This window comes from Martes martes (assembly GCF_963455335.1).
Source record: "Martes martes genome assembly, chromosome: 5".
NCBI classification, from domain to species: domain Eukaryota; kingdom Metazoa; phylum Chordata; class Mammalia; order Carnivora; family Mustelidae; genus Martes; species Martes martes.
Window position 1 is genome coordinate 137483182 of NC_137892.1, and position 24496 is coordinate 137507677.

Genomic DNA, 24496 nt, shown 5'->3' on the forward strand with positions numbered 1-24496 from the left:
ATGTTGAACCCTTGATCTGATAGATACTACCATTCAAGGATACTAACCGGCTCATTGGTGGCAAGTTGATTCCATAGGATCCCTTCTACCATAGGGGAAAGTAATTCTTTCTACTCGAGATTGATAAGTATAAGTATTCCAGGTACAGGTTTGCCATCTCTGCCCACGATGTCTTGGCTAACACCTAACTGAAAGTAGAATTTCTGAATTACTGATGTAAGATCCTGCCTAATGTTGCCTTGGATCAAGCAACCCAGACAGTTACTTCACTTTACCATAAGGAGGTGTGACAGTGGGCAATGACCATGGAATCCATTTGTCCTACCATATATTACATCTCCTAGAAGCTGCCAGCATGATAAAAAGTTGGAATGTCCTCTTAAAGACACAGACAAGGCTCCAGCTTGGAGAATAACACTTTTAAGGATCAAAGTGTATTACATGGTGCTTTGTCCCTGGCAGATTATTGGGTAGATTACTTCGTCTCTGGTAGCTAAAATACAAGGTGGAACCGAGGGATGGAAGTTGAACTGACACCCTCACTCTCACCACCACTGTCCCAATTAGGGAGTTTTAATTTCCTATTCCTACAACTTTAGGGTCTACAGAATTAAGGTCCTGGTCTCCAAGGCGGTAACTCTTCTACTAGGTGACACAACTGGGATTCCACTGGATGTAAAGTTATGACTGATGCTCTTGTGTCAATAGACTATATATGGCTTTAAAAAAAAAAGTTAGTATACTGGTGGTGGTAATCAATACTGACAATCATGAGACTCTAATTTTTTTGTTGTAAGACTGGACAGGGTCTGAACTCAGTAGATCCATCAAGGAGCCTCTGATAATTCTGTGCCTGAAGGAAGGGCAGTTTCAGCAACTAAGGATTAAGGAGATCAAGGTCAGACATCTCAAAGATCTGTGTGGTCTCAAGGAAAAGCAACCTAGGAATGCGAAAGTTCTGACTGAGTGTGAGATCCAACTAGAATGGATGCAAAGGGAAGCAGAAAATAAAATCAGTTGCCTTGGGTCTAGCAGAGGCCAAAGGGACTTCAGGTTTCCCATTAACTGTCTTAGCTGCAGCAGTAGGGACTCCGGCTTTTACCCTTAAGCATCATTTAGAGAGTGGAATGAGGGTAGGGCGTGAGCAGATCTGGGACCTACTAGGGTGACTATGGCAGATGCTGCTAATAGCATTTCTTATATCCCTTTAACCCACCAGAGTTCACCTGCTACTGTGTGAAACGGTCGTTACCCTCAATGCCCTAATGTTCTTGTCCTTCAGTGGGATAATTCTGAGGTGCATTCAACAGGCTTTCTCAGGAGGTCCCAAAATATTAAGCCTCAGTTGCCTATAGCAGTAACCTCATCAATACCATTGCTCCTCCAGACTGTCTACCTGAAGATGGGGAGGCTGGAGCATTTACCCACTCCACTGTACCTTGTGCTGAATTGCCCTTGGGGGCATGAAATTCCTGCTCCCACAGTCTGCACTAGCCTGTCCTACAAAGGCCCAGCAGAATGCAGAAGGACTCAAATGCAGGAAAACTATGCAGTAGGCATGAGGTGGGGCACTGCCGGTGCAAGGCGAGTCTGAGCCCTTCAGAACTTGCCTCTGCAGCTACAGGTGAAATCAGAGGTGGGCCAAGGGTATGACTCTCACATCAGAGCCGTCTGCTACACATGCTTCCTTCCTCCCCCCTGTCTGTCACTATTTCCAAACTCTCTCCTTGCTTCACATCACAGTGTAATCTATCCACAGGGATAGCCCTCATCACCAAGCATATATGTTGATGGGAAAATAAATTGGTATAGCTACTATGGAAAATGGTATGGAGGTTCCTTAAAAAAAAAAAAAAAACTACCCCGTGATCCAGCAATCCTACTTCTGGGTATATATCTGAAGGAAGCAAAATCACTATTCTGAAAATATACCTGCATCCCCCTGTTCATTGCAACGTTATTTACAGTAGCTAAGACATGGAAACAACCTAAGAGTCTACTGATAGATGACTGGATAAAGAAAATGTGGTAAATGTATACAGTGAAATATTATTCAGCCATTAAAAAAAAAAACAAAAACAATGCAGGAAATTCTGCCATTTGTGACAACATGGATGGACCCTGACGGTGTTATGCTGAGTGAAATAAGCCAGCCAGACAAAGACAAATACATATTCACTTACATGTGGAATCTGCAAAAAAACCAAACTCAGAGATACAGAGAACAGGTTGATGGTTGTCAGAGATGGGGAGCTGGGGGTAGGAGAACAGGTTGCAGGTGGTCAAAAAGGACGAACTTCCAGTTTTAAGAGTCATTAATCCTGGGGAGGTAAGGTATATCATGCTGACTAGAGTTAATAATGCTATATTGTTTATTTGAACATGGCTAAGATATATCTTAAAAGTCCTCACAAGAGAAAAAAATTTGGAGCCATGTGAGGTGATGGATTTTAACTAAACTTATCGTGATAATCATTTTACGTATATACATGCATCGAATTATTATGCTACACACCTTAAACTTAGATGATGTTATATGTCAATTACATCTCAGTAAAACTGGGAAAACACAGAAAAGAAGGGAAAGGTCAGCTGATGCTCCACTGACTTAGTTTACCCAGGTAGCAACAGCAGGTAGTTGTAATTTGGATTGGGTCCCTGATTACAAGGTCACAGGTGAAAAACCCCTCCCACACTGAAAGAAAAGACCTTTATCTCCAGCTCAGACTAGCTAGAGTGGGTTCTGTGGTGTGGAATAAAACACTGATGGATAGAACTCCAAGATGTTGGACAAAGGACGTTCTACTGTAGGAAATTTGGTGGAATGTTATTACAAGGAATGAAGGCCAGATAAACTGAAGCAGTGACTATGAACTTTAAGATAATTTGTGTAGATCAACTCAGGTACTGAGATTATCTGTGTAGATTAGTTTAGGTACTGAGTTCTACATGAAACATTCAAAATAGGAATTTTGTGTCTTTCTACTAAGAGTCTAAAATCTCAAAGGTGGCCTGATCATTGTACGCAGAAAGGAGGTTTTCAGGCACAGAGCCAGGGAAACGTTTTTCTTATGAAATCACTTCTGCCCTTGCAATTTTGGCTCCTTGTAGCTCCGATCAATTGTTTTATTTATCAGCAAGTGCCACAAATACTACCCAAAAAGTAAAATGCAGCAAAACAAATCAAAGTAGAACAGCTCTCTTTTGTGGACAAATTTTACTTTCTGGGCCATTATGACTGATTTCCTACGAGCTCAGAGTTCCAGAGGCAACCCAAAGTGAATTTTCTTAATTCTGCTTATAAATCTGTTAAAAAAGAAAAAAATTCAGTCAAATAAATCTGACGATGGAATTGGTTTTATTAAGTGATTCACACATCAGGGCAGCATCCCATCTAGCCCATAGAGGAGAGCTACATGAAAAAAAGGTTTTTAAAGGCAGAGAGGGGGCATAACAAAAAGAAGAAAGAAATTTCTCAGCAAAGAATGCAGTGTTTAGGCAAGGTTGCCCTCCTGCCGGGAACTGAAGGGGTCTATCAGTACATTTTCTGGTATTGACCAGGAAATTCCATGCTGATTGGTTAAAGGTTACAATCCTAGGGGATTGAAACTGGAGATGAGTTAGGTATTAAGTCTTGGTTTACTGGCTTGTGGGCCTTCAGCTAAGTGACATCATTTTGGGTGTGTGGTTTTTATTTTTTAAACAATTCCCTCTTTTTTTGGGAACAATTCCTTTCTTTTGATCTGACTCTTAGCTTAACTCAGAGATCTGATCAAAATTTAAGACATTAGCACCACTCTCAGCTACCACTCTGTGGTTCTGGAAGCCTTCATTGATCCTCTGCATGGCATTCACAAGGCATGAGGTTTTTGCTTCACCCCTGTAATATTCATAGGTTCCAACTTCAGGTTCACATTCGTTAAACTGGTCACCCTCTGTGTTCCTTTTCTGACATTTCAGCTGTAGGGTGATCATTTGCTTGGTGGTTAGGAGCTGGGAACATGCATTTAAAGCTTTTGCCAGGGAGATTATTATGATTACTATAAGCAAGATAACTCCGAGTGTTTGGAGTATACTTTGAAACCATGGTTCCCAATACCCAAACCAAACAAGATCCATAAGTCAAAGAACGGTCCTGAGGAAAGAATCACCTTTTTAAGCCAACTGACTTGTTTTTGCTTTTATGGAATTGAGTTTTAATTTCCTGACAAGGGTTAGTCTAGGTACAGCACAGGGTGTTGGCCACAGCACAGACACCTCCTTGCTCAGCTCAAAGATAATGAAGAGCTGTTTATTATCAAGAACAGCTTGGGCCAGAGAGCTGTCCTTGTTGGGCAACTATCGCTTTAGCAGCAGATTCTGTACTAACTTTAAGAATTAAGGAGAGGCTCTTGATTAGAGCCTTATTTACATTTACCCCTAGCCAGGGAAGCTAGGGACCTGCCAAAAGGAGTAAATCCTGAATCATGAAAGCTTCCTGGAACATTTTTTTTTTCTTAAGATTTTATTTATTTGAGAGAGAGAATGAGCAGGGAAGAGGGGCAGAGGAAGGTAGAGAAGGAGAAGCTCCCACTGAGGCCGATGTGGGGCTCGATCTCAGGACCCTGGGATCATGACCTGAGCCAGAAGCAGACATTTAACCAACTGAGCCACCCAGGTGGCCCTGGAACATTCTTTTATACTCAACGATGTGAATTCAGAGGAGTCAACCAAAGAGAGGTATTATTTTGCTTGTGAAAAGGTAGGGGCACAGTTATATTTTTTCCCCCTAGCCTGAAATAAAATGTTCTAAATTCCAGAGCTTACCCCCATCCTTAGCAATGGCTTGGGAGATGAAGACGAGGCATTATCTTTCCAGGCCCATGCCAGGGTAAAAGAAAGGAGAAAATGGAGAAAGTGTTTCACGTTCAGTTAGACTGTGAAGTCTTGATCTGCCGTCTTGGGCAGAAATAGTCTGCCTCAAAGTCAGTTACTTCTCTTCCTCGTCAGTTTGATTTGGAGGTCTCTGTACAGAACCGCGTGCCACGTGGAGGCTTCTTTAGCTGTGCGATGTGAAGCCAGGGCTTGCTACCTTCTAGCTCTATTGCAGTGTCAGTGGTCAGCAGCACTTGCTAAGCTCCTTTTCAGTGGGGATCGAGAGCTGGAGTTCTCTGGTGATGTTTCTAGAATACCTAATCCCCAGGTTCTAAACTGTTGATTGACAGAAGCCTTTGAACTGGGACCCAGGAAGACTTACTTCACATGCTGATCACAAGATTGAGCAGAAGGCATTAGAGACTGGTTGTAGGTGGCCACACCAGAAGTAGAGAGCAAGGGATCATGAAGTTCACAAGGTTTAGATAAGCCTCATGTGATTTGCTCAATGAAGTGGGTGCCTTGGTCACTGGTATTACAGAAGGTCTATTGCAAGCGGGAAACACATTTTTTCCCAGAAGATTGATTGATTGATTATTTGACAGGGAAAGAGAAAGAGAGAGTGAGTAGGGAGAGGGGACAGAGGGAGAAAGAATCCTCAAGCAGAGTCCCTCCCAGCGTGGCACCTGACTCAGGGCTCGATCCTGGGACCCCTAGATCATGACCTGAGCCAAAATCAAGAGTCAGATGCTCATCCAATTGAGCCACCCAGGTGTCCCTGGAAAACTCATTTTTTAAACAGTTTTTTTCCCCCATTTTTTCTCACTATGAGAGCATCAGGAAAGGCTTCAGCCCATCCAGAAAATATACACACAGTAACAAGAACATACCACTTACACGTCTGCAGCAGCAGCTGTATGAATAAGGTCTGCTGTAGGTGTTCAAAGGGCCTGGAGGGAGAAGATCTGAGGCCTCTGGAGACCCGAACAATTTTTCCAGGATGATGGACCTGACAAATCAGACGTTGCTGGCAGACGGTTTTTGCAGTTTTAGAGAAGTTTCCCCACTAACATCTATTTATAATCTGAGTCATCTGAAACACACTAGGCTGGGTAAAGGAATGCAAAAACCAAAAAATGGGGTTTGTCAGGGAACTGGGAAGAACAAAGCAGAGCGGCTGTCTTGGTTTTCTCATAACCCTGACTTCATTTAACTTACAGCCAGTTTAACACCTTAATTTTCCCGGTTTAGGAGCAGGCTGTTGTCATGTTATAAGGACATGAGGACAACAGTAGTCTGGCAACATGGGGCCATGTTTTGCAGAAGCAGAATGGACTTCATTTGTGTTGAGTCACAGTCTTTCTAGAACCCGTTGTCACTGCCTTGTGTCGGAGTCAGGTGGATCACACATTAAAAGTTCTTTTCAAGGATTTCTTTTCCACACATCTATAACTTTCTTTTTAAATTTAGATTTTTGTCCTCAGTTTTCCCTTTTTATTTTATTTATTTTAAAAAGATTTTATTTTTAAGTAATTTTTACACCCAACATGGGGCTCAAACTTAAAACCCTGAGATCACGCGTCCCCTGCTCCACCGACTGAGCCAGCCAAGTGCCCCTTAAATTTTCTCTTTTTAAATAACGAGTTTTACTTTAGGACAAAGTTACTTTCTTTTTCCTCAACAAAAATGTTTTCTCTTTTCATGCTTTTTCTTATCAAAACATACATCTTACTTTCCTGGTATATAGAATTGTTTCCCTTATTATTTCCAATAGTCTTTAATTATATTAATTAGAAGTTGTAACTCATGGGGCACCTGGGTGGCTCAGTGGGTTAAGCCTCTACCTTCGGCTTGGGTCATGATCTCAGGGTCCTGGGATTGAGCCCCATGTGGGGCTCTCTGCTCAGCAGGGAGCCTGCTTCCCTTCCTCTCTCTCTGCCTGCCTCTCTCCTTGTGATCTCTTTCTGTCAAATAAATAAATTAAAAAAAAAAGTTGTAACTCATAACCCTTAATTTCCAGTGAATGCTTACCAGTAAGCCATTGTGAACTTACACCAGGATTCTTTAGATTTGCAAATTTATGAATATATTTCATAATTTTTTGAAGCATATGCTTTTTTCAATTTTCCAGTGTAGCACTAACACATCCAAATATCTTTCAGTTTCTTTGTAATAAGGAGCCAAAAGTAGATAAACCTATGTTTAGTAGTTAATGTTTTAGTATTTTATCTTATTTGGAAATCATCTAGATATTTAAAGAATTTAACTTATTGTTTAAACCTCCTTCAGCAAAACTTTAAGGTTTTAGGTTACCCAAAAAGATGTGGGGAAGTTATTTAAGTAGACATACATATTGCTGAAAAGTTCATTTATAAACTTATCTTGCTTACTTTTATTTAATTCACTTGTTTTCAGTAATTATGTTTAGATTACCTACAAAGCTTCACTGAACATTGGATAACTTCAGTCATTATCACAAGCTATTATTTTTTTAAGTGGTAAATCTTTTAAGAGATTATATAAACTTAATTGGCTAGGAAATCAGGTAGAAAAAAAGTTTTATATTTAATGCTGATAACTCTAAAGATATATCTGTTTTAATAAAACCATCAACCTTAAACTAGCTTTTGTATTGACCATTTTCCCAGATCACATGAACTTGAAAAAATTTGGTTTAGTTTCCATCTTTTTGAGTATTTTGCACATGCACCACCCTCCTGCAAGTGTGGGGTAAGGGCAGAGGGAGAAGCAGACTCCCCACTGAGCATGGAGCCCAACTCAGGCTCCATCCCAGGACCCTGAGATCATGACCTGAACTGTAGCCAGCCACTTAACCAACTGAGCCACCCAGGCACTCCTTTTCAAGTACTTTAAATTGCCCAGTCCTTCTAAGCACTTGTCTTTAAACCCACTAAATAGAGCTCTTTTACAAATTAATTTTAGCAATACCATTTGGAGGTTGAACAATAACTCACAATTATAACATATACACAAACACACTGATGCAAAGATCTTATAGTTAATAATATTTGTGGAGAAGATTTTTAAGACTTGTATTTGTCCTTGAAATTAATCTTAAAAAAAATTAATTTATTTATTTGACAGAGAGAGAGACAGCGAGAGAGGGAGCATAAGCAGGGGGAGTTGGAGAGGGAGAAGCAGGCTTCCCCCCACCCCTCAGCAGGGAGGCCTATGTTGGGCTCCCTGGGATCAGGACCTGAGCCAAAGGCAGACGCTTAAGGACTGAGTCACCTAGGTGCCCCTGTCCTTGAAATTAATCTTAAGGGAACTGTGCTTGAGTTTGGGAACAGGTAACCTTTTAGCAGTTTGTATTTTAAAAAGAACTCTTTCCCTTTTTTCTTTTGGTCACAGGTGATTGTGGGCTTTGTTTACATTTCAAAGACATGATAAGATGTTTAACTTCAAGGAACAATGAAAGAATGTGGGTTTCTGTAAGGAGGTTTCCTAAGGCCAGTAATTTACTAACCTTTTCTAATGAACAGGGGAAGTTTGGGGATTGGTAAGAAATAGATGAATTTCAAATTGCCTCTAGAACTGACTTTTGTTTTACAAAAGATTTGTAAGATAAGGATAGTTGCTCTCATTTCCTCCGAGAACTGGGTTGTTAACTTAAATGACATCAGAGATTGATCTACCTATCCTACTGCATCATCCTCAACTTGTTTCTTTCCCTCTGGGAACATAGCTTTAATTTTAAATATTTTTGGCAGTATTGAATCACCTCCCCCCATCCTCTTGGGTATAAGACAGGTCCCCAAAGGGTGCAGAGGATATTACCTTCCCCAAATCCAGAGTCACTCGGAAATACAGCCCAAAGAGAGAACCAACAACCAGGGCTGGGCCAGGCAGGCAGAAAGCCAAAGCCCAGTTATGCAAAATGCAATGAGCAAGAAAGCAAGAGCTCTCTCTGGGAGAGAAAGTGATGCAAGGACCCAGAAGTGTTCTGTAGGACCAGTCAAAAGGGTCCTTGGTTTCGAGAGGGACAGAAATCAAACTCAGGCAGAAAGGAAGTGAGAGCAGAGTTTACTGACTAGTGTAAGTGATGGAGCGTAGCAGATGGAGCATCTGGTCGACTCACAAAAGGAAGGAGAGAGTCTTATTTTTACTTGGGGTCTGAAGGTTTTATCGAGGTCTATGTGTCTTCTCAAGCATCCAGGAATTTGGTCAAAACAAGAACAAGTGCTCAGGTGTCCTTCATAAGTCACATATGCCCTGGAGCCAGGGGTCTTGATGTCAAGGTGTCTGGAGTCAGTGGTCTTGGGGAAGGGTACATGATGCCTCTGCCTGGTCATTCCTTAGATGTTATCTATTGTCCTGAAAGACTCCAAAGAAATCATTAACTCCTTTACAAAGGAGTTACAAAGACGACATGTATCATCTGAACTATAAGGCGTGTGAAAAGTGGGGGATGCCCATCTGGGAGACCCTCCTCTGAAGGTAGATATGGGGGTTGTCTGTAGGGCCATTGACTTGGAGGAATTTTGTTTACAGTTCTGTGTAAGGACCTATTTTATATTTTTCTATTTTAGGAAGAGGCTTTCATTGAGGTTAAACAAAAACCTTGTTGTTTAACCCTTAAACTGTCCCTGCTCCCCTTCCCCCAGGGGATTCACTTAAAAACAAGTCCCGGAAACCAGCTCCAGGTAACAAAGCCCAGATACAAAGGTGGGTCAGGCCAGGTGGAGACATCCGATCAGTAGGGGGTTGCATACTGTCTCCCTAGCTACCAAGGAGTATGGGCCCCCGCCCTTTGGGAACCCTTTTGGCACCAATCCTAGTCAAGGTGTAATAGGCTGATTCAAATATCTACTAGGGTAAATTGTAATTCAATTGGTCACCTGTGCGTGGCCAGGCCCAACCGCATGGACTTTGCCCTTAAAAGCTAGACTGTGAAACAGAGAAGGGTCGCCATCTCTTGCAAGAGGTGCGGCCCCGAACGTTCGGTTAGATTCTTGATGCTTGGCATGAAATAAATCTTTGCTTGACCTTCGCTTTGTATCAGTCTCGCTCCTTTAATCACGGACCCGGTATTGGGGCATAACATTCTGTAGTCTTTCCAGAGTAGAAAAATAATTTAGATTAGAATGAGTACTCAGAGGAGGAAAGAGAGGAGCAGTAGGTATTACGTCAGTCTTACAGTCTCATGTTCCTCCCACATCTTTAATTTTATTAGCCTTTTGTGATGAATCTTTCAATGGAACTATTTTGGAATCTTGAAACCTTTTGGAGGCGCTTACTTGCCAGTTAAAAGAGGTATCCCATTCAGTGTAATTTGGGAACCCTTTCTTTCAAGTGCACTTCTCAAATGATTTCATCTAATTAAAATGTTTCCCATAATGGTCCCTGTAATTTTAGCTTGTTTTTAGTAAGATTTTGCCATTTTTATAGATAGTCACAGCTCTCTGCATCAGTTTTTAGACATGAGATAAGCAGGTGTCCAGGAAGGTTTCTCTTAGAATTTAAGGATCCTATTAGCTAAGCCTTTATTTACACAAAACAAGACTGGCCAAGAGAAGGCTGTGTGCACCCCCAGCAATTCCCAGCATAGACAAAGTCAGCAGACTCCGTACACAGAGACTGTGGATTGGAAATGGGGAAAGAATAAAGCAGCAAATGCCAGGAAATGCGGAGGGCAGCTGGGAACTGGGGGAGGGATTCCAGTGTGGAACTGTGGACTAAACCAAGGGCTAAGGACAGGTGCTCTGTGAGAGCCATCTGTCAGTCCACACTGACCCATCAACCTTGGACTGGGAAGCCAATTGGGTTGGTAGCTTGAAAGCAAAAAGAGCAGAGCTCAAACCAAGAGGGAGTCAGCGACACCCGGCAGAGACGGTGCAAAAGGGAACTCAAAAGGGTTAGCAAGGCATCATGTTTGTTTCTTACTATCCCTGAGTGCTGGCAAAGTTCACTTTGGGTCCTATCGCTGCCACCAAATCTGTCAAAAACCAAAATTCAACCAAGTAAATCTGAGATCTGCTTGGCTTCATTAAATGATTGATGAATCAGGCAGCATCTCATCTAGCAAGTAGAGGGAGTGCCACTGAACGAAGCAAAAGAGAGGTCTTCAGAGGCAGAGAGAGGGTAAAAGGAAGGAAGAAAGGAGTGTATTAACAAGGAATGCATTGCTTTGGCAAGGTTGTCCTCATAAGGGGAGCCAGAAGGGTCTATTAGTGAATTTTCTGATATTTACCAGAAAATTCCATGCTGACTGGTTAAAGCTAACTGGAGTTAGGTTAAGTATGAAGTCTTGGTTTACTGACTTGGGGTCTTAACCCAAGTGACACCATTTTGGGCCTGTGGTTTCCTTTTTATACAACCTTAAAGCTAGAAAACTAGAGTGTAATCTCATTTTACAGATGGAGAGAGAGAGTTCCAGGGAGGTAAAGCGAGTCACATAGATTTCAAAGCTAATTCTAGGCCCAAGGGCAGCAGAAATGTGACAGGAGTTCAGGACATGCCATCCCAGGATGTTTCGTTCTACTGATTATTTTGAGCTGTAGGCACTTGAAAAACAGTAAAGGCGGGAAAAGGCTTTCCCTGACTTCCCCCTATTTGCCAGAAGACAGGTTGTACAAAAGGAACTCAGTTGTCCTCAAGCCCCTCCCTCCCTGTGAATGTCATCAAGGGAGGAAGATTGACTCTTACAACAGGAGAGGAGACTATAAGTTAATGCCATGCCCAGAGTTTGTCACTAACTGTCCTACCTTCCCATCTGTTCTTCTAAGGACCCAATCATCTTTTCCTCCAGTCATTTACTCTCTCCTAAGAGGGCTGCATCCCTCCCTCTTTCCCTATTAAGATGGCATTTAAGCCTAAATTCTAAAGCCACCTCTGGGGTTTGCTCATTTTCTTTGCGTATCTCCTGTGACTACAGAAGGCAGAGATGCTAATCTTCTGTTTTTCTCCCGTTAATCTCTCTTTCATCATGGGCGTCTCAGCTGAGAACTCAGAAGGGTAGAAGGAAAATGATGTTTTTCTCTCCTAAATGGTAGGTCTAGATTTAAAAACAAAACAAAACAACAACAACAACAACAAAAACAAAAACAACCCTGATGCATCATTCCTTCCACCGATCTTCTACGAGAAACAAGCGCTGTCCTGTCCAGTACAGGAGACCTCTACCTCTTGCGTCTTTGTGCCTGTGGCTCCCACGTACGGGGTTGTACTGATGCACAGGGTGACAAAGGGATGGAATTTAAAATGGCCCTCGCTCTCAGAGGGAGGGACATGGACCGTACTGGGCGTCAGGTTGTTTGCCTGGAAGTGGCTTCCCCATTGCAGGAAGTTTCTTTCCCTTGTCCCCTTCTTCCCTGAATTCCGGGTTCCGATTCCGTGGCATTATTTTTCCTCAGGGTCCTTTCAGTGTCTGCCTAATGAGACCGGTGGTAGCTGAGTGTGTGACTGACACTCGGTATGTACCGCTTGTATTCATCTTCCTGAGAAAGGGCATTGCACAATAAAGGATTGCCAAGGGCAACTGTAGTGGCATTTCTGGGAGCCCCAGCAGCATTCCCAGAAGCTCCGTTCTCCACCCCAGTGGAAGGAAACACCCCCCACCCCCACCCCCGGAGAACCCGTGGGTGGAGGGAGGCGGGGCTTCGAAAGTAATTAAAATATTCTTATGCAGAGAGACCTTGAGTTCTTTGCTCATTAGACCTCTTTACTTTTTACCCACATACGGTTCTCCTGATTTCCAGGACACAAAGCCAAGTCTAGGCTGGAGGGAAATACTTTTGGAGTAAAATCAAATCAGTTGCAAATGAGTTACAACATCTCAATTGCCTTAATAGATCAAACAAAACTGCACTGTGTACTCCAGGCACCAGAACTGATCCCCCTCAGTGGAGTTCCCCAGCTCAAAAAAATGCAAATCCTTGGCTTGCCTATAGCGAGGTCCGAAGCAATGCCCTTGAGGGCTTAACCAGGACACAGTAACTTGGAAGAGAGCTTGCTGCGCATGCGGCCTGCCAGGATGGTGTAACTAGCAAGCTAGCTGGAACAAGCTGTCCTGCTTCAGGCCAGAGAATACTTACGTCAGGCCAGAAGTAGGGAAAATGGATTTTTCTTACTTTGTACCCTGTGTATTGCCTGCGGAGACGGTGGGCAAATGAAGCAGTTTTTTTGTGTTGGTAGCTCTGTTGGTAGTGCCAGCAAGCCTTGCTGCCCATACCCTCCGCCCTTCCAGCTTCTCTCCCTGTTCTGTTTTCGGAGCGGAATTCTGCGTGTTGCGCGTAAATGTGCATAGGCTAGGCACGTGCCTCCGTGTCTCAAGTGGGTCCCTTTGAATATAGCTGGATGGTCCTTCAAATTCAAACTTTAAAAGCAGGCGGACTGAATGGAGATTTATAGAAACAATCTTTCAAATTGAAAAAAAAAAAAAACAAAACTCCGTTTCGTTGATAAATGTGGTTTACTGATTGACATAAAATAAACCTACATACTTATACAATTTGGTAAGTCTAGACATATGTATATACCCGTGAACTCATCACCATAATCAAGATAGTGGGCATAATTATCATGTCCAAGACTTTTCCTCTTGCCCCTTTCTAACCCACCCCTCTCCCCTCTTCCTGGCCCCTGATCACACCGCTCCCACACACTAGGCAACCACAGATCTGCTTTCTTTCCTATTAGAGTCGTCTTCACCTTCTAGAAATTTATATAAATGGAATCACACATGTATACTCTTTTTTGTCTGGCTCCGTTTACTCTATTTTGAGATTTATTTATGTTGACTGATTTTTTAAATGTTTAATCTTAGATTAATTAATCTTATGTTATGTTAATCTTTTGTTGCTCTTAGAAAATCTCATTTTTGATTGGATTCACACCTAGAGGTAGAAGCTCCCAGAGTGAACAGCCTCCTTCTCTGGGCAATCTGTTCCTGGTGTTTTTCTTTGGCTTTCTTCAGTCTCTTGGCCAAAAGTATAGCATATTTTGCAGCCTCCTCCTTATTTTTCTTAATATGCTATTTCATTAGGGCAATATGCTGACATTTGTGTCATATGACTCAGGGAGTAACACGATTTTAGATCTTGATTGCTCTGGTTCTTGGTTTCTTACTGTCTCTGTTCAGGGGCATCATCTTCTTTAGAGAGGTACAAAAGTTTGCAGATTCTGCTAGCTCTTTTGAGTCCCAGGCGGCAGGGCACAGTAATATCAGTGTGTCCAGAAATATCCTTCTCCTTTTCTTTTTTTTTAAATTTATTAACAATAACCAAGTTGAGAACACTAAGATCAACATCCACAGTGCAACCTGGAACAGATTTGTGCTTTCTTTCTACAGTCTTCCGCCCCTTACATGGTAGCGGGCAGACATAGCCATGGGTTAAGACACCCTGCTTTATGGGGAAGCCTTGTCTGTCATTCCCACCACTGACTGGGACCACACAACCCTTCCATTCTTCACCCATAGCATCAGCACCCACTTCTGTGGTCATATCCTTCTCATAAATTTGCATTTATTGTTCCCTTCCATGAGAGTTTCTGGCAGCCAGTAGCTGGGAAAGAGATGTTCAGCTTCACCCTGAAGCAGCCGACCACCTCTGAGGTGCCATGAAAAAGAACCACGCTGAGTGAACCTTGTTAGTTTGTTAACTTTCAAAGGATTGGTCTATTTAAAAATTGTTAAATTGATTGGCATAAAGTTGCTCATAATAGTTCCTTATGATTCTTTTACTATCTGTAGAATTTGAGGTAGTCACCTCTGTCATTTCTAATATTATTAATTTTTGTTTTCTCTGTCTATTTCCTCTGATGATTCTGTTTAAAGATTCTTCAATTTTATTGATATTCTCAAACAGCTTTTGGTTTATTGATTTCTCTATTATTTTTCCAGTTTTTGGTCCTTAATTTTTGCTCTGATATTTATTCCTTCCTTTTTTCTACTTTAATTCTTTGGTATAATTTGCTTTTCTTTTTTAAATTTTTTAGAGTGGAAGTTGAAGTCATTGATTTGAGAGCTTTTTTCTTTCTAATATAGGTAGTTACAACTGTATATTTATCTCTATGGACTGCTGTAGCTACATCCTGCATATTTTAATATTGTTTTTCTTTCTTTCTTTTTTTCATCTTAAAATACTTTCTAATTTCTCCTTGATTTCTTTTTTGATCCATTAAGTTATTTAAAAGCTTATTACTTACATACCTTAAATATACACAATTTTGTGTCAATTATACTTAAATAAAACTGTCAAAAACCTATATTACTTAGTTTCCAAATATTTGGGCATTTTCCAAGTATCTTGCTGTTATTGTTTAGAATTCAATTTCACTGTGGTCAGAGAAATACTTTGTATGACATGAATCCTCTTAAATTGACACAGATTTTATTGCTCAGAATGTGGTCTATGTTCCATGTGCAAATGAAAAGAATATATATACTGTTGTGTGGAATGTTCTAGAAATGTTAGGTCAAGCTGACAGTGTTGTTCAAGATGTCTGTATCTTAACTGATTTTCTGTCTACTTTTTCTAGCAGAATTATTAAGAGATGGATATTATTGAGAGATATTAAAATCTGTAATTATAGCTATAAATTTGAAAAATTTGTTCTAAAGTTCCATCAAATTGTGTTTCATGTATTTTTGAAGTTCTGTTATTAGATACAAACATTTTTGGAATTGTTATGTCCTCCAGAAGAATTGACAGATTCTTTTATCATTACATAATGAGCTTCTCTAACCCTGGCAATATTCTTTACTCTAAAATCTGTCTAATATTAAAAGAGTCACTCTAGTTTTATTCTGATTAGTGTTAACATGACACATCTTTCCCCATCTATATTAGTTTCCTATTGCTGCTGTAACAAGTGACTACAAACTTAGTGACTTTAAACAACACCAATTTGTTATTTTATAGTTCTGGGTTTGAAGTCCGAAATTGGTCTCCTTAGGTTGAAGTCAAGGTGTCATCAGGGTTGGTTCCTTCTGGAGGTTCTAGGAAAGAATCCATTTCCTTGCCTTTTCTACTTTCTAGATGCCTTGGCTCATGGCTTCTTCCTCCATCTTTATAGCCAACAGCATAGTGTCATTATACCCTCTTACTTATCTCTGTTTCCGCTGTCACATGGCTTTCTCTGGTTCTGACCCTCCTGTCTCTCTCTTATAAGGACTCTCGTGATTACAGTAGGTCCACATGGAAATTTTGTCATCTCAAGATCCTTAATGACATGAGTGAGATCCCTTTTGCCGTATAAAGTAATATGTTCATAGGTTCCAGGGATTAGGATATCTTTCAGGGGACCATTTTTTAGCCTACCGAACCATTCTTTTCCTTTTAACCTGTTAGTTTCTTATATTTAAAGTGGTTTATGGTAGGAAGCAAGTTCTTTTTTTAAAAATCCTTTTAATTACAGTGTTTAGGCTATTTATGTTTAATATGACTATTGAAAAGGTGAATTTAAATCTTCCCTTTGCTTTGTGTTTGCTATTTGTCTCATCTGTTCTTTGTTATCGTTTTCTTCTTTTGTGCCTTTAGTCTGCTATAATAAAATGCCACAGACTGAGTGGCTTAAAAATAATAGAAATTTACTTCCAATGATTCTGGAGACTAGAAGTCCGAAATAGGGGACCTGTATGATTGAGTGAAAGCACTCTTCTCAGTTGCAGACTTCTGGTTATATCCTTACCCAATAGAAGTAGATGGGGATATCTCAAAAGTCTCTTTTCTAAGGGCGCCAATCCCATTCATGAAGACTCTGTCACCATGATCTAATCGCATCTCAAAGGCCCAACTCCCAATGCCATCAACTTGGACATTAGGATTTCAACATATGAAGTTTGAAGAGATAATTCAGACCATAGCATGCCCTTCTTTTGGATTAAGTATTTTTGATGATTCCATTTCATCTCTGTCTTTGGATAATTACTGTAACTCTGTTGTAGTTTTTAGTGGTTGCTTTGTGTTTTATAGTAAACATCTTTAACTTATCACAATATATGCTCATGTGATATATAATTTGAAAGATGATACTAGAACCTTATTATGATATACTTTCATTTTTTCCTCTTAACCTCTGTGCTGTTATTATTTACATTCTATTTTTATATACATTATAAGCTTCACAATGTTTTTTCTTTAAAGTCAATTATTATTCCAAAAGATTTAAACAATAGGGAAAACATCTGATTTATATTTACACAGTTATACTTTCTGGTGCTCTTTATCTCCATGTGTGTATTCAGATTCTATCTGATAAAATTTTCTGTCTGCCTGAGTTACTTTATTTGATATTTCTTATAGTTGTAGTCTGCTGGTAATGTCTTCTTTCAGCTTTTATATCTCTAAAAAAACAATTATTTCACATTTTTTTAAAAAAAGATTTTATTTACTTTAGAGAGAGTGCAAGAGCAGGGGGAGGGGCAAAGAGAGAGGCAGAGAATCCAAGGAGACTCTGCACTGAGCGAGAAGCCCAGATGGGGTCTCAATTCCACTACCCATGAGATCATGACCTCAGCCAAAATCACAAGTCAGACGCTTAACTAACTGAGCTACCTAGGCACCCTAATTATTTCTTTTCTTTCTTTTTTTTTAAATTTATCCATTTGACAGAGAGAGAGAGAGAGAGAGATCACAAGTAGGCAGAGAGGCAGGCAGAGAGAGAGGGGGAAGCAGGCTCCCCGCTGAGCAGAGAGCCCGATGTGGGGCTTGATCCCAGGTCCTTGGGATCATGACCTGAGCCGAATGCAGAGGCTTTAACCCACTGAGCCACCCAGGCGCCCCTATTTCATATTTTAAAAAAAAGATATTTTTGCTGGATATAGAATTCCATTTCAATACTTTGAATACGTGCTCAAGTCCCTTCTAACTTGTGTTCTTTTCACTGGGAGTGTGCTATAATTATCTGGTAAATTATTATTATTATTATTATTTTTTGCATATTATAACCTTAATAATAGGCCACATAATGACCTCCCTATGTGTTTTTAAGATTTTCTCTTTATTGCTGGAATCTCTTTACTAATGCAGTCTCATTGTGAGGTACTTCAGTTTTCTTCATGTTTCTAATATTGCATTTTGCTGAATGTCTTAGAGCTGTGAGTTTATAGTTTTCATTAAATTCCTGACCATTATTTCTATTATTATTATTTCCTCTTCCTACTTCAGGAACTCCAATTACCCATGTAACAGGCCTCTTGAAGTGATCTCATTGATGCTCTCTTCATCTTTCTCTTCAGTCTCTTCTGTTTTTCATTTTGAATACTTTCTGTTATAGTATCACTAAGCTTACTAATCTAACAGTATGATTCTTTTGGGTCTTGTTTTTAGATTTTGTTAGGCAGGACCAGAACAGCTTTTAGTCTAGGGCTAATTTTCACCCATTATGAAAGTAAAACTTGAATATATGCTAATAGTCCTGAACTGTGAGGTTTTCTTCTCTGGTTTGTGGAACCAGGGACTGTTTTTTGGCAATGTATGACCTTCAGTCTAATCTCATTGGGTATCCCCACCACCCTGACCTCAGTGGGTCTTAGGTAGTTTCCTGATATACAAATGTTGCTCAGCACTCAACCAAAGACTTATGGTGGGTTATCTGCTGATCTCAAGAGCTCCTCATTAAGCCCTGTTCTTTCCAGTACTCTCCTATGCAAACTCTACCCATTTTGGTCTTCTCAGACTCTCAGCTATGTCTCTTCAACTCAAGGATGATGCTGGTTCCAGCTAATTTTTTGTCCCTCTTCCACATCCTGAGAACTTCTCTACGCAGTAAGGTGGGACAATTGCAGATTCATTTTATTTGTTTCTCCTCTTTTAGTGTTCACTGTGTTTTATTACCTGCTGTTCAAAGTCTTGAAAACCATTGTGTCATCATTTTATCTGGCTTTTTAGTTGTTTCAGCTGGGAGAGTAATTTGGTTCATGACATTTCATTTCAGTTCACGGTAGAAGTTCTGCAACACTTACTTTTTTTTTTTTTTTGGTAAACTCAGTGTTTATTTAAGTAGAAGCTCCACTATTATATTTTAAGTGTTTATATATTTCTTTCATTAAGGGATTTGACAGAGAATTGGGTGGCTAGAACATGAGAGCGAAAATAAAAGATATCATTTCCCAAAATGTCAATGAAGTGCCTCTGAAATAAGAATGGAAGTCAATTGGAAACTAGAGTACTCTTGATAAGAATTGATGTACTCATCTACATTTATCCACCTATTATGTAAATTTTGAGAGACAATTATCCAATTCTCTTGTTTCTGCATTTCTGACCTTTGTTTTAGACTATCTTCTCAAAGATTTTTGTATAGCAAGTGTCTCAGAAGATAGAGATAGAATCTTCTAGAACAAAAGATAAGATTGCCTATAAACCTGGTATAAAAAAGACTTCTCCCACCAGAGCCAAGGTTAGGCTTTTTGCTTTGTTTCCTTTTTGGCCATTATAAAAGATTCAGGTTCTATAAACTTTCCTGTAAAACAACCCCCTGTGTGTGTGGGTGTCACTTGGTTCTCTTCTCATTGCCTTGTGGGAATTTGGGCTTGAGGAACTGGGACCAATATTCTGATGTTTATGCTGTTTGCTATGCCATGAGTTGTAAAGTCTTGTCTCTGACCCTGGAATCTTGTATCTTCTGCCAGCATCCATGAAATTGTGTAAGGCCAGTTTGTTTGCTTGCTTGCTTACCTCCATACATACCAGATTCTTTACAGTTTTGACAGTGATATAGAGCATGTTATACTTAGGCTTCAGGCAATTTGACAATGTTTCCTTATACCAACAAGATCCAAACTTACAGAAAGTGGCAGATGTGGAGTTGATGAGGAAGGTGTGGGAGGACTCCGAATGAGTGGCAGCTATGGTATGACCGTGTTCTGTGGCTCATAAGTAAGTAAAGCATTAGTCAAACACCAAGTGGTGTTACTCTAACCTACTTATTAAGGAGTCTGAGGATACTTGGCATGGAGAAGGGAGGACTTGGCAGGGCAATCTAGCCATAACCAACTATGTGAAGAGCTTTGAGATGAAGGGTGGAAATATGTGGTGTGGACAGTTAGTGAGATCTAATCCTTTTTCTAATCTTATGTGAGTACTGCACATATAATCAGATGTGACCCTCAATTAGTGGGAAAGGAACTGCTGCCAAAGACAAATCTCATGTGCGTATCACCAATAGTCATTCTATTTAGGCTGAGAACAATGAAAATATACAAATACAAAGGGGAGAATCTCCAACCTTGGGCATAGGGCTAAGGAGGGTCCTCTAGGGATTACTGCTGTCCTTATCACTGCAGTGCCAGACTTCTAACACCCTAAGGCTTTTTTTTCAGTAGGTGAGAAGTGCCTGAGGCTTTGTTCCATCCCCTCCACACAGCAGTCAACAACCATGACCCATGAACACTGGTGTATGAACGAATCTTCAGCTCCCTCCCCTCTTGGGTTTGGTAACTTCCAAGCACATGTCCTCACTGGCTCTTCGTGTTCCCAAATGGAGTTACGCTCCAGTTATTTACAGCAGAAGAGAGCTCTATCAGGCACTGTTTATTTGTTGCCTTCTTTCTCCTGTCTCATCTCCCATTTCTTTCTCCATTGTTACTGGGATCACCTCCCCCACAAACTCCATGTACCTGATTGCTTTTATCAGGATCTGTAAACAAACTAAGCAGGTAAAGGGAAAGGGATATGGACATGTTGAAAAAAAAATTCACATTTGATGTACTGTCCCACTACTAATTTGAACATCAAAAAGAAAGTTGATAATCCTCTCCGTGGGGCTCTGGAGCTAAACTCTAATGCAGTTATTGGCAAGAGGAATGGGTTTTTTAAAATGTCCCTTAGGACATGTCCCCTTTGAAGGAGAAAAATGCCCTGAAAGTTGTGGTACAATGCATACTCAGGAACATAAAACAGATGTCTTTAAAACCCTATCAGTGAGGTTGAGAGTCCAGAGGGTTTTGATGGCTCCCGCCTTGTGCTTTATTTGCTGGCAAGATATTTTGGATTTACCAGAGCTTCTGGGGTTGCCATAGTATTTGTAAACAAAACTGTGATCAACAGACTCTGGGGTGGTACAACAATGCTAAGGGAAGTTTGGGGGAAGGCAGGGTACTCTTGCTGGGAAAGTCTTGAAAAATGACATCTCGGAAAGGTCATAGAGCACAAAACAATGGAACTGGCTGCTTCGCTGATTGGAGCAGTCACACTGATTCTGTTCCCTCCCTCTTTTCCTCTTCTAGCCTCTTCTCAGCAGATGTTTCACTATTCTTTTATAGAGATGGGAAAGAAGTTAAAACCATATGAGGAGATTTCCTGGGTGCCACAGAACGTGTGGCAGAGGGATAACCTCCTCTTAAGTCTCTGAAAATGAGTCAAACATTCTGTTGAGTAGTTCAGAACTGTCTGCTCTTCCCTCTTCTCTAAAAGATATTCATTGCACCTGGGGCGCCTGGGTGGCTCAGGCAGTTAAGTGTCTGCTTCTTGGTTTTGGCTCAGGTCATGATCCAGCCCGGAGTCTGGCTTGGTGCTCTGTGGGGAGTTTGTTTGAAGATTCTCTCCCTGCCCCTCCCATAGTCTCACACTCTCTCGGTCTCTCTCAAATAAATGAATGAATGAATAAATAAATAAATAAATAAATAAATAAATAAATAAATAGATAGATAAATCTTAAAAAAAAAGATTTTAAAAACACTTATTACACAATTAGAAAATGCAGAGCTCTGCACCAGATACTGGGGAATATAAAGATTAAGATGCAGCTCCTGTCTTCAGGAAGCCACTGACCACTAGGGGACACTGTAGAGTGATGAGCACATTGACAGTGACACAAGTCTGGAAGGAGTGGGTAACTTGGGGGTGGGCTGTGTCTTCCTTGAAGGGCAGGATGGGCCAGTGATAACAGCATTTATTGAGCACTTAGTATACGCCAGGCATCATTCTAAGTATATACATGTATTAACTAATATAAAACTGCACAAGTACAATTATTATTCCCAGTGAGTAAACTGAGAAGTTAAGGTCACATAGCTGAGCCAAAATTCAGTGCCCCAGACTGCAGTCTTAATGACCCCACGATGCTGCAAAAAGCCATCTCTCGGGCTAAGGATAAGAAAAGTAGGTATAGGTTAGTGATCTTTAACACATTTTATAGGTGTTCTGGTAAGAGTATAGAGTCCTGGATGTGAGATTAAAATCCAGGATTTCCCTGTTATATTAGAGTCCTCAAGCAAAATGACCACAGAGTACCTATTTCAAGAAACAGTGTTTCTAGAACCTGTTTAGAAATTCCTCTTCTCCCAAAGATGGTGACTAGGATTCAGGCAGGCTGCCAGAGGTTTATGCATTAAAATGTAAACAAGACAGGATCCTTAGAGTATCAAGAGCCATAATTTTAGTCCACAAGTCTTCCCAGAGCCAGATCATTGTCATTATCTATTTTTTTTTTTTTAAGTTGGCTCCATACCCAGTGTAGAACCCAGCACAGGGTTTGAACTCACGACCCTGAGATCAAGAGTCAGATACTCAACTGATTGAGTCACCCAGGTGCCCCTTATTATCTTGATCAAGATCATTATCCTGAAAATGGAGACCCTTGAGAGCTTTGGAGGAGAAGAGTCCCAAACAGGACCTACTATGCTAAGGCTGGCCTGAGGCAGGGCCAGGAAGAAGCCATTTTGCAGAGGGAAAATGCCTAGAAAGAATGAGTATGTATCTAATTCAGAAAGAGTTTTCTGACAATGTAGAGACTGGATGGACCGAGGCAAGGGGAGCCTTGATAAGAGCAAAACGGAAATGACGGGAAATGGGCTTCTAGCATGTAGGTGGTGAGGACTCTGACTTGGCTTACTTCAATTTCAACAGGGAGACCTGGGCAGGGTGGGACAGAGACTTCTTCAGGACCATGGAGGGGCGAGAGGAAAGACCTCATCCTTTGCTATAGGCAGGGAAGTCAGGTATGCTGGCCAGCGGGACAGTCGCCTGGAGGGTCGAGGCCTTGTGCCTGGCAGGAAGAAGCAAAACAGGGAAAGCCTGGATGGACTTGCTTAAATGTTTAAACAGAAGCCAAGCGACTGAGTAATGCACCATGGTGTTCAACTGTCCTCACCATGACATGTCCTCAGGTATGTCAAAGTTCATTTGGGATCTTGAGCTGTGTGTGCTGGACTTTAAAAGGCTAGATTCAGAGAGGAGAGGAGGCAAATTGGGTCTCGACATGCTCGTTAACAGAAAATCCCTCCTTCCTACTTTCTCTCCCTCCTTCGGTTAAAAAAATAAATAAATGAAAGGAAGAAATGCACACAATTTGAAAGGACACAGAGGTCTATAAGATTAGTTAGGAGAAAAGCAGCAAATTGTATAACATACCTGTCTGGGGTGGGGCTTTGGGGGTCTGACTCTAAAATGTAGACTTTCAATCAATCCTGTTTATTTTAGCTACCTTGTTCAGCCCCTCTTTCTAGAAGTACCTGCTGGGTAACTTCTAAAATTTTCAAGGATTCTTTGGTACAAATCAAATTGTTTCTCAGCTTTCTGGTTTAGGGAATACACTACTTATTTTTTTTTTTTCCCCAACATTTTGCTCTTACTTCCTGCTCTCATGGACTACTGGCCTTTTAGATTTATGTCTTAAGAAAAAAATAACCCTCTCCTGGCATTTTTAGGGGTGTTTTGGGAGGAGAAGATAATAGGCAGCTCTATTCCATCTGCAGATTTTGTCAAAAGTCACTTACCTCCATTTTTTAAAATCTTTATTTGGTGACTATGAAAAATCAACTGTAGAAGTCAATACAGGTGGGATGCGGGTTCAGTTGGGAGTCTGTCTGGTTGGTCAGCCAGCCAGTCAGTCATTCTGTCCATCAGTGTCTTATCCAATGACCAGGGACCCATTTTTTTGTGTTAGTCCCAGTGCTTTTAGCTGATATTGGTTTCAAAAGAGATATTAAATCAGATGGGAGGTAGGTGTGCAAAAATAAGATCGCCTCATCATCTTTTAGGGACAAATAGTGAATTGCTAGGCTCTCTTGTACTTTTTTTTTTCTTTCAAAGATTTTATTTATTTCTTTGACAGAGATCACAAGTAGGCAGAGAGGCAGGCAGAGAGAGGGGGAAGCAGGCTCCTTGCTGACCAGAGAGCCCAATGCGGGGCTCAATGCCAGGACCCTGGGATCGTTACCTGAGCCGAAGACAGAGGCTTAACCAGGCACCCCTCTCTCTCTTGCACTTTGAAGCAAACTTTCCCCTACTGATTTTCTGGATCCATACCTGAAGATTCATATCATTGAAGAGACAAACCATGGCATCTCCAGGAGGTAGAGGGGCAGGGGTGAAGCTATGCATTGGATTGATGCCTCCAGCTGAGGGCAGAGGCCCAACAAAAACCTCTCTTCCCACACTGTTAACTGATTCTCTATTATCACGTAGGAAAAGCCAAGAAGAGGTGACAAGAAAGGAGAAGCTTTTGTTTCAGTATATTGGAGAGAGCAGAAATTCTCATTCATGTGCTGATAGGAATTTAGGGAAAGGAAGAAAATGCCCTTACCCTTTACATTTTCTATAACTGATAGCTCCTTGTTTGGGGACACAAATGTACTTGAACAGGGACTACATCATGTACCCTGATGGGTCCTAGTCCAGTCTGCAGGTTCCACTGGCATAGGGTCCAAGATTGTGGCAGGGAGGGAGCAAAGAGT

The 24496-nt window shown here is 41.0% G+C and overlaps 1 pseudogene across 1 annotated transcript; it reads right to left on the minus strand.

Annotated features, from left to right (window-relative positions):
- Positions 1-13687: 13687 nt before the first annotated feature.
- Positions 13688-18679, minus strand: LOC308343362 (small ribosomal subunit protein eS6-like; annotated as a pseudogene). Its single transcript has 2 exons — positions 18654-18679; positions 13688-14449 (listed from the first exon to the last, which is right to left on the minus strand). The product of its transcript is annotated as a small ribosomal subunit protein eS6-like (transcript).
- Positions 18680-24496: the final 5817 nt, after the last annotated feature.